This window comes from Peromyscus californicus, unplaced genomic scaffold, assembly GCF_007827085.1.
Source record: "Peromyscus californicus insignis strain IS unplaced genomic scaffold, ASM782708v3 Scaffold_11__1_contigs__length_118956290, whole genome shotgun sequence".
NCBI lineage: Eukaryota > Metazoa > Chordata > Mammalia > Rodentia > Cricetidae > Peromyscus > Peromyscus californicus.
This window is the reverse complement of record NW_026294402.1, coordinates 91,271,566-91,285,175: the sequence shown is the minus strand read 5'-3', so window position 1 is coordinate 91,285,175 and position 13,610 is coordinate 91,271,566. Positions and strand designations below refer to the sequence as shown.

The 13,610-nt window shown below is 51.4% G+C and overlaps 1 protein-coding gene and 1 long non-coding RNA gene across 4 annotated transcripts in view; one reads left to right on the top strand and one right to left on the bottom strand.

Moving 5' to 3' along the window:
- Positions 1–1,737: 1,737 nt before the first annotated feature.
- Positions 1,738–4,565, bottom strand: LOC128097247 (uncharacterized). The gene is made up of 3 exons (XR_008213823.1): positions 4,454–4,565; positions 3,772–3,932; positions 1,738–3,422 (listed from the first exon to the last, which is right to left on the bottom strand). It is a non-coding gene; the product is annotated as an uncharacterized LOC128097247 (long non-coding RNA).
- Positions 4,566–4,785: 220 nt separating this feature from the next.
- Spsb4 (splA/ryanodine receptor domain and SOCS box containing 4) overlaps positions 4,786–13,610 on the top strand; it is a 74,568-nt gene continuing 65,743 nt past the window's right edge. The window contains exon 1 of one of the 3 annotated variants that reach the window (XM_052717595.1): positions 4,786–5,386. The gene's annotated coding sequence lies outside the window, so the exon portion shown is untranslated. Of the gene's footprint in view, positions 5,387–10,347; positions 10,425–10,450; positions 10,550–13,610 lie in introns of those variants that run through there. The other 2 variants (XM_052717603.1, XM_052717612.1) reach the window with 2 other exon arrangements.

The following is a 13,610-nucleotide window of genomic DNA, read 5'->3' as shown; positions in this document are numbered from 1 at the left end:
TCAAAGAAGAGGCCCCTTACCCAGCCAGAGCTACTAAGGAAAAATATAGAGCGTTGTACCTTGAGAAATTAACAAGAAAAAATGTAGGCTTGTTTCAAAAGGTATAAGGATGAAAAAGACATCTTGAAAGGCTCCTATCTTAGAGTGAGGACAAGAAGAGAGGCAAGAGCAGCTGTGAGGGTGGGAAAGGCAGAAGACACACTGGAGGACATCTGTCACCTGGGGCACAGAAAGCTTCCTGGAGGGGGATGCGGGGCATGCAGGCCAGAGAGCAAGTTAGAGCGACCTTGGCTAGATCCACAGAAGGCGAAAGGGTCAGCATGTGCCAAGGCCGGTGTTGGGGAGAAGGAGCCGGATACACTTCAGGAGTTCCGTGGTTCGTTATGCTCTGTCCAGGGCCAGACGGAGAGAGGTAAAACTAGATGGCTGGGCAGACGCAGACCCCACTAAGAAGTATAAAGACCATCCAGTGGGTCATGCCAGGCCAGTGGCCTTGAAGGATGTGTCAGAATATTTCTTTTACGAAGACTGCCTGGGCATCTAGTAGAGATAATGCACCGGAGCTGAAGAGAACAGGATCTAAATGTTGACCCCCCCCCCCTCATCGGGGTCATACCATATTGTAGAACAAGTTGAGCAGTCTATTCCTGTTGAAGACAGGCAGGCAGACTTACACTCCTTTTCTCCTGCCCTGCCCACAAACATCATTCCAGCAAGCTCTGCACTCCAAAATGTCACAGAACTCACAGCTTTTCCTCAGCCTCTGTGAAACCACAGTGAGTGCTTCTGCAAGACCAAGAGTCTCAGGTTTGACAGCTGACAGCTGGGAAGCAGGTAACAGACCATACCTGGAGAAGCAAAGGCAAGAGAAGGCCAGTTCATGGTTTTCACGTGTCCCGTTACGACGTTGTCCTTCATAAATCTGCACGACTGAAAATCTAAAACGAATGTTTTGGACATCATCTCATAGACCTTCTGCCCCATGCATGACTCTTCCTCATTCAAAAATTCTAAGAATGCTGTAGATTTTGGTTCCCCGATAGAAAGCATAGGAAAAATGTACTGGACACCTACTTTGTAATGTGCTACGATATAAAACCACACGGAGAAGAAATTCTTCTGTCCCTGTTTTTCAAATGAGAGGGCTAAAAGCAAACATCTCTAGACTGAGATCTAAGCCCATGGCTGCTTGGCTGTATGGTGATATTTTATTTGTACTGAAATGTGGTTTTATTGAATGTTAATAAATAAAGTTGCCTGGGGGTCAGAGCTAATAGCAAGCCATAGCAGAAGTCGGGCGGTGGTGGGGCACACCTTTAACCCAGATTACATGACAGGCAGATCTCTGTGTGTTCAAGGATACAGCCAGCATGGAGAGACACGCCTTTAATCTCAATACTAACCATAGAAGACCTGGAGGTCTGTATAGACAAGCAGTGATGAGGAGGTCATGTGGCTGGGTTTACAACCAATGAGAAGGCAGAACAGAAAGTCAATAAAAAGACAGATACACAGGAAGTAGCTCTCTTTGCTGAGGGGAAGGACAGCAGCGGCAGTAGGGTAAGAAAGGGTTTTTAGCTCTTAGCTACTGCTCTGACCTCTTGGGCTTTTAACTCTGCAATTGGCTCTGTGTTTCTTATTTAATAAGACTGTTCATCTACATGGCTGTATGTCCATATTGTGTATTCTTTGGAACGAGACTATGCCAAGTTCATCAAGGATTTATTTTAGATCCACTCCCTGGCAATTGGGAATATCTTTTATTAGTTATGCGATGCTGATTAACAAACAATCCCAAAGTTCAGAAGCTTAAAAACCACCAACATTTTCTTAGTGTTTCCACCCATCAAGAATCAGCACAGCCTAGTTTGTACCTCTGGTTTGGGTATCTTTGAGTTGTAGTCAAGACATCAAAAACCCTGGTGGGAAGGCTCCCATGGTGGTAGGCTGAGCTCAGTCCCTCACCAGGTTTCCTCACAGCACAACACCTGGCTTCCTTCAGGGGGCAATGCCAAAAGAGCAAGAGAGGCAATGAGTGTCTAGTGCAGATGGTCTTTTTATTACCCAATCCGGGGAGGGGACATCCTGTCTGCCCTACTGTGTTCTATTTGTGAAAAGCAAGACAGCAAGTCCAGCTTACGCTTCAGAGGAAAAGGGGCAGGATGAGACTATCCAAAGTCAGAGATCGCCAGAGGGCAGTTTATAGGCTGCAGACTTTCAGTTTAAAGAACATTGATCAGGTTATCCAAGCTAATTTCCCAAATGGCGAACTGTTTCCTCTTCCTGTGTGGCTGTTTCCTCTGAGTAGAAACATTATCTCCAGGAGGGAGGAGAGAAGGTGCAATAAGACTCCAGAAGCTAATAAAACTTAGAAGGCTCAGAAAGCTCATGAAAGTTACAAGATTCACAAGGCCCCTTCTCAAGCTTGTAAAAGCTGGGGCATAGAAACTCTTCCGCCTACAAGCTGTGCAGGGAGCCCCAGCGATACAGCTTTCCCGAGCTGTCATCCATATGGGAGTGGGTTCTTTAGTAACAGCTTTGTGGCTCCCATGCTCCTATTAGTAACTTCAACCATTTTACTGGTCCCCCAAACTAGGCGAGGGTGGAATTATTTCTCTGGTCTGTCATGGATACCCTATCTGGAATGAACAGACATTTGTTCCCATTTCAAACCTGGGGACAAACCATGTCCATGCTCTTCAGGGGTTGGAGGATTTGGGGAACTTCAGTGACACCTGGGGGTGCTGTTGTACCCGTTTCTTGACGCCTGAGGCACATTCACATTTGTAAAGGCTTGTGTAGTGAACCTATCTGGCACACCAGTGTGTTTGCGAGGGGGGTAGTTTTTCAGTTTGTAGCTACTGAGCCCTCCCCATCTTGCTCTTAAGCGGTTGGGAAGTCCTCCAGCAAGGAGGATTAGAAATGAGTGCTGGCCATTTCTAGATAGAGGAACCATTAGCTGGAAAGTCTTGGGTATTTTGTTGTTGTTTTCAGGTTTATATTTTAAGTGCATGAGTGTTTTGCCTGCATGAATGAATGTGTACCATGTGCATGCCTGGAACCCGTAGAAGTCAGAAGAAGGCATCTGATCCCCTGGAACTGGAGTTCTGAATGACTGTGAACCACCATGTGGGTGCTAGGAACTGAACCCTGGTCCTCTTCAAGAGCAACAAGTACTCTTGACCATCTGAGTCATCTCTCTGGTTCTTGGAAAGACTTGCTAAAGTTCCCTTTGTTTCTGAGTTTTCCTCTCATGCTATCCAGTTCTGTCAGTACCACAGCAGCTGGCAGAGCAGATGCTCCAGAAACATCCTGAAGAGGGAGGGGATAACAAGCAAGTGTGTCCACGGGTTACATTCCTTCAGCCGCTCTTCTGTGCCGTCACCAGGGCATCCAGAGACATACAGGTACAGCAGACAGAACTGCAAACATAGATGAAGCAGTATAAGCAAAATCATAACCACCATAAACACTTGCTCAGTATACCTTTGCCTCACCACTGAGCTGTTCTGATTGGTAAAGCATCTTTCATTGCTCAGACCTCTGTAGCAGCTTCCAAACTGGCCTGTGCTATTCATCCATCTATTCACTCTGCCACTGGACTATCTTTCCGGACAGCAAATCTGTCAAGGTCAAAAAGGCTTGCCTAACTGATCTTGGCGAAAAGCCAAGCCTTTTGGATGGTCTCCAAGACCCTAAGTACCCCTCCCGTTTTGTCTTACCTCCTGTTTGGGCTCCAGTCACACCACACAGGCGGTTACAGGTACCTACGTGAGACTATGATGCCTTCTGCGTCCAGCAGCTAATTCATGCAGCCACTTCCACAAAGAAACATTCTCAAATTGCCCTCTCCAGTCTGGGAAAGGAACTCTGGAGTCCGGGTCAACACATTCCCCTCACAGGATTGGATTGCAGGTGCTTGTCTTCTGTGTCTAAAAAAAAAAAAATGGACACTTTCTGATCTAGAATCTTTGCTCGAAGCCCATCAGAGAGAAGTGAGGTCAGCTAGGACTGTGGAATGGACCTGATGTCAACTCTGGGATTGCAAGCAGGTTGCCCTGGCCAGGAACCTTCGCTTTCCTCAAACGAATGTGAGAAGTACAGAGTCCCTCGCTTTGGCCACGCCCTCTTCCTTATCTCTGAGCTCAAGCTAGTTCGGGAGCAGCCCACCATCAGCGCCTGGAGCCCTCTGAGCAATGATCCTTCCCTCTGGCTTCAGGTGGGCGGGGAAAGGCACCGTGAAGCAGGTGCGGCTTGAAATTGGCTTTGAAAGACGAGTTGGAGTCTGGCTTCAGAAATAAAGTGTGGACATGTATGTGCCTAAGGCAAGGGGTTATATTAAAGCATTCTCTTTCCCCGTCGCTGTTTCCCACACGCCTTGAGTACAGACACTGAAGCTATCTGGTGACGGTGGTGTCTCCTCTCTTCATCCCCCGCCCCCAGAGGCACCCACCCTGGCTCTCCAGGCACGCTTGAATGAATGGGGGAGGACCCATGCGCATGAATGAGCGAGTGTCCAGGCCCGCCAGCCGGCAGATGAGTGAATGGCGTCCGCGCCACTTCGGCCCAAGGGCGCGGGCGCGGGTTCCACTTCCCACTCCCGCCAGCTGGTGGCCTCCAGAAGGTGGCAGAGCCGGCAGCGGCCCGAGCTGGGACGGCCCGGGCGCGGGATGGTGGGGGAAGGGGCGTTCCCGGCGGCCGCGCCTTCCGCGGCTATTGGATTAGTGGCCTTCAGGGATGAGCTCAGCCGGATCGGCTTTCAGCTGCAGCCTCCGGGCCGGCCGGGAAGGCGGGGAGCGGGCGGCCGTGGAGGAGGAGGGGGAGGCAGCGGCTGCAGCATCCAGAGCTGGCCCTGGCAGTCGGCGCGCCCCGCGCACAAAGGCGCCCAGTCCCTAGGGAAGGCGATGAGCGCACCGCAGCCCGGGCCCCGGCCACCGCTGCAGCCATCGCGGCGTGCGTCCGGGGCGCTGGGGAAGAAACCTGGTGCTCCGGGGACCGGCGGCCGAGGTGCGGCCCGTGCGCCCTAAGCGCGGGACTCGCCGCCCTCCAGGTCAGGCGCCAACCCTCGGGGCGGCCGGGGCGCGTGCTTCCGCGCCCCCCTGAGATCGGCGCAGTCGGGCGCTTCACTACCTCCGAGCCCTCTTGCCGCGCCTGAGCGCCAACTTCGCCAAGAACGTCCCTAACTCCAGGGCACCCTGCGGGGAGAGAGGGCGCTGCTGCCGGGCACAAGCCGAGAGGACGCGCCGCTGGCCGGGAAGCCAGCATCCGCGGGGTCGCTCGGACGCCCCTGAGTGGGCAGCAGCGGCAGCAGACCTCTCTCCCGGGAGTTCTGGACCTGCCAGCGCTGGGGATTCCTCCCGGGCAGGCGCTCGCCCTCTCGTTTATGGTAAGTGTTCTCCAGCTCCTACTAAAGGGTGATCGCCGGCCGGCACCGGTCACACCCGGTGCTCTTGGGGTCCCTCTGGTCGCGGTCCGGGGGAATGTCTCTGCGAATTGTGGCATTCCAAGCTGGTTGGTTTGCGCCGGGGCATTGAGGCCAGCCTCTGATACTGTAGGTTTGAAACCCGCTGCTTCTCCGTGTAGTGGAGACAACACAAAAAATTACTCCCAGAGTCACCCGGCTATGTTTCAGTCCTACATCCGTCACTCTCTGGGGTGACCTTGGGCCAAGCACCACAACCTCGGTCTCCTCATCCGGAAGATGGGGGTGATAATTGTGCCCCTTTTACTAGTGTGTGGGGAGGAACTGCAGGGCGGTGCGGAGACCTGCGCCTGGCACTCAGGAAGCACTCAGTCAGGCATTAGCTAGCATTAATATTAGCCTTGTGAGCTCCGGCACATCATCCAACTTCCCAGAGCTGCAGCAGCTGCCTCATCTGTGTGACGAGGACAGTAATTTCTGGGGGTCTGCTCGTCGCTGCGGAAGTAAAGCGCCTCGCACTCACTAGGCGCTGGTGGTGATTAGTATGGTTTATCTCCGACTCCGGGGCAGTGAAGACTGACTGCTCGCGGCCGGTCCCCAGCCTGACTGGGAGACAAACTTGGGAGAGAATAGGGGGCTCAGAGGGTCCTGGGCGAGGGGCTTTGGGAAGCAAGGAGGAAGCCAAAGCCCTGAGTATGGCAAATATGCCCATCCTGATTGAACCAGGAAAAACAAGGGACCCCAAACCTCTGGTTGGTGAGGCCCAGGAAGTGTGACTCCCACCGCCCGGTTGGCCAAGCGCGCGGGCTGCTGAGCCAAAAAGAGAGAAGAGGGCACGTTTGTACGGCTGTCTCTAGAACTCCCGGTGCTGCAGACCCGGGCTTGTTTTCGAATTCTGCTTCCAGCACCAGCCCGCGGGTGTGACCTTGAGCGGGTTCTCTAAGATCCGCTGCTCTTCTGTGCCTTCTCTCCCTACTCTCCTCTCCCCCCCCTTCCCCTCCTCCAGGATTTGGGTGCGAACTCCTCCTCTTGTCCTCCCACTCATCTGCCCCCCAACAGTTGTTGGGCCTGTCTAGATCTAGAAGAGAAGAAGCGGGTAAGGGAAAAGTTCACTCTTCCCACCGTGCCCTGTGGGAAGCGATCATGCCCTCACCTCTGAGCCTTCTGGTTTGTCTCCTCGCTTTGGCACCTCTGCCTTTCAAATAAGGCCTGCAGTTTCTGTTCCCCGGGCTGATGGAGGATCCTTCAAACTCTTCCCTCCAGCCCCTTTCCCAAACCATTCAATATTGGTTTAGGGCTGCAAATAAACCCACTTTGTAGGAAAAAAAAAAAGTCAAAAGTATAATATAAGTATACTTTACAGGAGGTCACAGTTTTTTTGTTGGTGGTGGTGGTGGTTTTTGGAGACAGGGTTTCTCTGTGTAGTTTTGGTGCCTGTCCTGGAACTCACTCTGTAGACCAGGCTGGCCTCAAACTCACAGAGAACCACCGTCTCTGCCTCCCGAGTGCTGGGATGAAAGGTGTGAGCCACCACCACCCAACTGAGGCCACAAGTTCTTGAGATACACACCCCAATTCTGTGTTTAAACTTCCATAGCAAGGGCAGTTAAAAAAGAAAAGAGTAAGCCTTTGCAGCCTGTAAACAAAATTAGCATCACCAGTCACGCCACTCAAATGTCTCTTCAGTTTGCATTTCTCTTTGATTTTAAAGACTGATGCATCCAGTGATATAGAAATAAAATCTGCAAGGAAAAGCGCTTGCCAGAAGCAGTCCAAAGACGTGACAGACTGGGGAAAGAGTCGTTGCTTATTGAAGTGGCTTCATATCTTCCAATTTGGAACAGATTTGGGGTGTGTGCTGGGAATGGAACCCAGGGCTTTGTGCATGCGAGACAAGTGCTCCACCCCTGAGCTACAGCCTCAGCCCCAAATGTGTGAAGAATCTTCAAGACAAGGAAGTGTCCCAAGGACAAAGACTACAGACAATTCACACACAGAGAGTGAAAGAGAAACCACACGAAAACCTGTATGCCTTACCTCACTCAATAAGAAAAATGTGTGCGAAAGCCATACAATTCAACTGTTCAGACATCAGATCAGCAGATAGTAATAACCATTCCCCAGGAAGAAGCTTTTATCCTTAAAAATGTAAACAGACCAAATTCCTCCCTAGTTAGAACTTCCTCAAGGCTGCCAGGAGTGAAGGCTGAGAATGCCCTCCAGGCCTGGCTACCACCGACCCCACCTTCTCTTTCATCATTTGTCTCCCCCACCCCCAGACCCTGGCCTAAGATCTTGGTTTTGCTCCAACACTCCCGGGACTTATTCCTTTCCGGACTCCCACTCCACCCCACCCCACCCCAGATGGTCACAGGACCGGAACCTTGCCATCCTTCATGGAAGCCTGTCCTGGAGACTTCATTCATGTCCCAGGATGTGGCTATGGCTCAGGCCCGAGGCAAGGTCTTTGCCCCTTGAGGAGAAGGCTCAGTGCAACTCACCATGCTCCAGTTTGTTCATTTTTTTTCTAAGCTGTCTGGCTCATTGCCACACATCGGTGCTCCTGAAAGAGCCCTCTTCTGTTGGCACGGTAACAAAAGATCTCCAGGAGCTCCCTAGATAGAACAAGAAACTGGATGTGGAAAATCAGGAGGGTAGAAGGACCTAGGTCTAAGCACCTAGTCTTTCCTAGTAATCATTAAAAAAAAAAAAAAAAAAGGATACTTAATGTATGCACTTAACTTGTGTGAGCATGATCATTCATACTTGGCAAAAAGATCAATAATAAAAAATTAAAAATCTAGCAGCACATTTAAATAAAACATGGTCCTTACATGAGCTGACTGGCTTTCCTGCTGCTGCTCAGTTACAGGCGTCTGTTCAGAGGCTGCAGGAAGCAGCTGTCTGGCCCATCCTTTGGGAAAGACCCCAAATGAGCTGTCGTAAACTTTGTGGAGCGTTGATTGCACAAGATTCTTGTTTCACAGGTTGAATGTGAAACTTAATCCATATTTTAAATGTATATGTCAGCTGTGAAAAAAAATTCTTGTTGGTAAAAACACAAATTCTTGAGTCCAACAAGCATTTCTTCTTCTAATTTTTTTCTCTCTCGCCTTACAGCCCACGCTGGACTAACTCATAGTGTATGTAGCCTAGGCTGGCCCCAAACTCTCAATCTTCCAGACCCCTCCAGGTGTGTGCCATCACACCTGGCTCTGATAGGTACTTCTTAATGCAGACAGGTAGTGTGCACAGGACTAGTCTAGAAGACGGAGTGGGGAGGGGAGAGGGGGAGGCAATGAGCTGGGAACTGGTTAGTCTTCTAGAAAGTAGCAGATGATGCAGGAGACATCCGTGGGACTAGATTGTTCGGATGACATCGTGGGACAGAGAGCTGGAGGGAGGGTGCCATGGTGGGTGCACAGAGGAGTGAGAGAATGTCAGTAGGCAGTGTAGGTGAGCAAGTCCCCGAAGCTTGGGGTAAGAAGGGGTAACCTGACTTAAGAGCCTGGTATCACTGGAGAAAGACCATCAGGAGAGGCTGACTGACTGTGAAGCCCTTGGCTATCAGCTCAAGGGGTGCATGTTTGAATGAGCAGGTGATGGGCAGCTTGATTGGATTTAGCCTCTTGGCAGCAAGGTGGGTGGGTTAGAGTTCCAAGATGAGAATCACAGGCCCTCCCTTGGAGACTGCTCCAGGAATCCCGCTAAGGTGGAAACCAAAGGGAAGTAGAAGGCATTGAGTGGGAGTGACAGGCAGAGAGGAACCTGGATTATGGAGATGGAAGAGGCTGAGCTCAGCCCAGGACATGTGATTCGCAGATGTGCCGCAGTGTTGGGAAGGTGGACGTGTGCTCAGTGGAAAGCTTAGAATGGAAAGAAGCACTACGGAGTCACCCACAGGAGCATCTAGAATGACCAGAGGCTAGGTGAGGGAGGGCAGCAGGGCTAGAGACATCTGCAGAGGGATGGAAGGACAAATTTTAAGAAAGGATGCACAGAGAGGAGGGGAAAGAGTCTAAGATGCTGCTTTGAGGTGTTGCATGTATCAGACAGGCAGGACAGTTGGTGTGGACACTCTGCTTCTCTGAGTGCCATGCATTCATTACATGCAGGAGTAGTGCAGAGCAGTGCCAGCATCGCATGGGTTATGACCCTGTGAATTGTGTTTATGATGGACGGCACCTCTGCCTTTTCCAGAAATGCGTGAGCGTGGCCCAGTTAGCTGGCCTATAAAGATATCCCACCTGTTAGCCACAGTCTCTGCAATACGTGAGGGAATAATACAAGTCCTAGGGATGGAGCACTTCTCACAGGCAGAGTCCTCCTGTCTGCCTTCTCCTGAGACCCTTCTTCTTTCCAAGACTGGTGTATGCAGCACACCCAAAAAGATGCCCCAGGCTTACCAGAGGAGTTCCCAAGTCCCCACTGCAATCTTCTAGACTAACCCTGATGCTTGAATGGTCCTGCTTTTTCTTTCAGGAAACCTGTTTTCAGACAAGCGCTTATGTCCAGTGAGTTATGCTCACCTTAGGGGATAAATAAGAGGTTAGACATGCAGACTACTGGGTTCTTTTAAAAGATGTTTTCCTAGACGGTCCTCAGCCTCTTTTGTCATTCTTTGCCCCAGCTTGAACCAATGCTGGGCCTCACAGAGGACAGCTGTATTACCAAACCAAACCACGGGTACCCAGGGCAGCTACACCACTAACCAGGACTGCACATGGTCCCACTGGATCTGACCTATGTCTCTTTCAAATGACCTTGGAGAGCATGCTGGCCTGGTCACCACCACCCAGCAAGCCTCCTGCCTCCCAGCACCCGCTCTCCTTGCTGGCTGACAGCTGAGCTTTTATCCCAGGAGCCTCTGACTGTGTGGGAGGAGGATTCCCATGGAAACCCCAGGAGGAGGGGAGGCTGGGGAAGCCTCATTGATTGAGCTCTAGGAAGATGGGAGCGGCAGGAATCAGGAGTCACCTGGACTGGACAGATGGCTGCTTTTGTGAGTGCTGGGGGAGAAAGGCTGGCCTGGCCAGTTGTAGAGTGAGCTCCCTGTGTGCATTATGGGAAAATCTAATGGACATCTGTGATTAAAGCCCTGGGGGTTCCATAGTTTATTCGCTGCTGGTAGGTTCATTCTGAGTGATCATCTTTTAATAAAATACCTATCCAATTTAGTGTCCGTAGCAAGAAAAGCTTACAAATAGTCCATAGGCTCCTGGACCAGGCAGGTCTCATTAACCCTGAGGTGGCCGTCTGGAAGAGTCTGAGGTAGCATGATGCCTTACTCATTTATTTACATTGCAATTGCCAAGTCATCCACCCACCATTTTCTCTGTACCAGACCCTTGTAGATGAAGTCCTAGGAACTCAACCTGGGCACCTCAGCTCCTGTTCTGGAGGTGTCCCAGTCCGGCTCCTCATGTTAGGTGCTGTGGTGGGGACAAGCACAGGGCCTCTGAGAGCCTGGAGCCAGTCGGGGGAGGTGTTGGTCCAAGAGTTGTGGAATTTCTCAGATAGCACATGGGGGAGGGAAGCAGAGACAGGGAGGGACAGGGAGATGGAGAAAGGGGTTCAGTGAGGGTTGTGGGCCGGGAAGGTACGTTGAACATCCCAGGAGGGTGAAAGTTTGAACCGTCTCTTAAAATCCTTAGGAGGGTGTAAGCAGAAAGCACGGTCCAGTCTTGCTTGTTATTATAAATGAAACTTACCATCTACTAAAGGAAGTTTAGTGATGTCAAATGGCCTCGCTCTTTCAGTCCGTCATCATTCACAGCTGTCACTGGTTCTGACCCCTCTGGGGTGCATTTCCCTAGAGGGGCGTAATTGGATTGCATATGTTCCTCTAGCTGTGGATCCCTAGGGGGACATCATTACCGCTAGTTAAAGGAAGGTATGAAACTTGCCCTGGTCCCTGACCTCAGCAAAGCTAAACCCCAAGGCCACACTGAAGGGAGGGCATGTCACTCAGCCACCCCATCACCGAATGCCTACAGTCATTAGGGTCCTTGTAGACAGACCTCTCCCCTCTTAAGCCCAGGCAGCCAGACCTTTTGAGACCGACTTGACTGTGGAAAGTGTGATATAATATGCAAAGCACTGAGGCTTTTGGAGCAGTGTGGGAAGGCTGCTTCACGGTGCCTCATTGCCCTGCTGAGTAGTAACACCCACCAGGGTCCCGGAAAGGGCCATCAGCAATCTGAGTTTTTGTTTTCCTGCTCGGTCATGATTGAAGCCTCCGAATGAAGCAAGCGGATGCTCTAGATAATGTCTTTAAGCATCGCCGTTGGAGCATGGCATAAACATTCAGTTTGGTTTGGGAAGTGGATCCGGTGCTCTCTGGTGTGCTTCGGTGTGCCTGCTGCTTATTGGGCTTATTCCCACCCCAGGAAGTTAGGTTTATTGTTACGTCCTGTGTGCCTGGCCATGGGCCACACGCTGCAATAGGAAAGAGAGAACAAATGTGGTTGGCTAGAGGGAGGGGGGAGGGACTAAGTGTGGCAGAGTCATTGCTGTGTCCCCAGCTCTCCGCTACAGAGTGCCTGGCACACAGCGGGCATTTCCCAAGTGTTTGTTGAATGAATAAATGAAGCAGAGGAGGTGTAGAGCAGTATCTGTGGAGGAGACCAGCAGATTATAGTCAAGAACCAGCTGTTCGGAGAAGATGGCATGTCCTGTGCTCCGTGTCCTCCGTGGTGCCCTTCCTAGCTCTTTCCTTGCTCCATTCTCCGAGAGAGCCTCTCTGAGCTGGGTGCCTCCTCACAACAGCCTACCTGTGTTCCTGCCCTGTGTGTGGTCCCTGCATTTCTCAAGACAGGAGGTGCGTCTCGGAGGACACAGAAGTGTAGAGATAGCTTTTGTTTCTGGGTTGGTGGCCTTAGCAAAAAGCAGATGACCAGGTCCAGAAAGATGTCCCTCCGGACTAGTCTGGGGTGTACAGAAGTTGGAGCAGGCCTCTAGAGACTCGGAGGACCAGGGCAGGTTTCCTGAAAGAGGTGGAAGAAGTCACCATGCTAGGACCCCGCCTCCAAACACCTCCACACTGTGAATTCTGGGCATTCAGAACAGACATTCACTCCCTAGCAGAATGCTACAGCAATGGCAGGGGGCACAGACAACTTAAGGACCCTTGTCCTTCCCAGGATTCCTGATGAGGAGGCTACTGATAACAGTTCCTGCCGCCGTTGTGGAGGCAGGAAAGGCAAAGAGGGAGTCAGCAGCGCTTTAGTGATGAGTCTCAGAAGTGAAGTCCTTGCCCAGGGCCCAGATAGGCAGAATCCAACCAACCTAGATCCCTGGCCTGCGTTATGTCGTACGGCTGCTGGTTTTCTTTAGTGCCTTGACCTTAATGCACATGAAGACCCTGCACCGGGGAGCAGTGAAGGGACAGTCTGTTTATATGCCCACCTTGTTATACCCCGAATGTCAGGAGCCCTGTCTGCCACTCACAGGGATAAGAACTTGGAGGGAGACTCTGCCAGAATGACCCAGCATGGAACAGTCCAGAGCTGGTAAGGAGCTGTCCCAGGGAATACTCTGGGACATCTGCAAAGTTGTCATGCTGTGTAAGTGGATATAACTGGGGGGAGGGGGGGATCAGTCATGCAGAATGGTGACAATGACCTAGAGGAAACTGTTCTAGACAGTATGGAGGACGATGTGATAGCCCAGGCTTGCCCATCCAGCTACCCTAGGCTTGCTGTTCAACTAGTTATGTGACCTCGGTTCACATTATGCCGTGTCTCTGAAGCTGGGTCCTCCTTTGAATGAAGGAGCATGCTGTCTGCCTCATAGTGCCTGTGGGAAAGCTGGCAGACTGACTGGCATCTGTACCATCCTGGGTTTTCCACAGCATCCACAGGCTTTATCTTCAGAGCTTCATTCAGTGGCCTCTCAGGGCCTCTTTGTGGGAACTCTGATCCTGCTACACATTGCCTGATTTCAGTGGCTCTCTGGAGCGTGGAGCAAATGTATATGACCCACTTAATCTTGTATCTTTCATGCCTGCAAATCTAGTACCTAATAGGCGGTGCTGACAGCTGGTGGTCTTGGCCACAGCTGTGGTGGCCTCTGTATGCCATGGTGGCTGGATCGGGAATCACTTTCCTAGTGCTGATATTTGAGGGTAGTGATGGAGAGGCAAGAGAGATGGGAAGCCGATGAGGCTCTGAGTTCAGGATGGGACCAG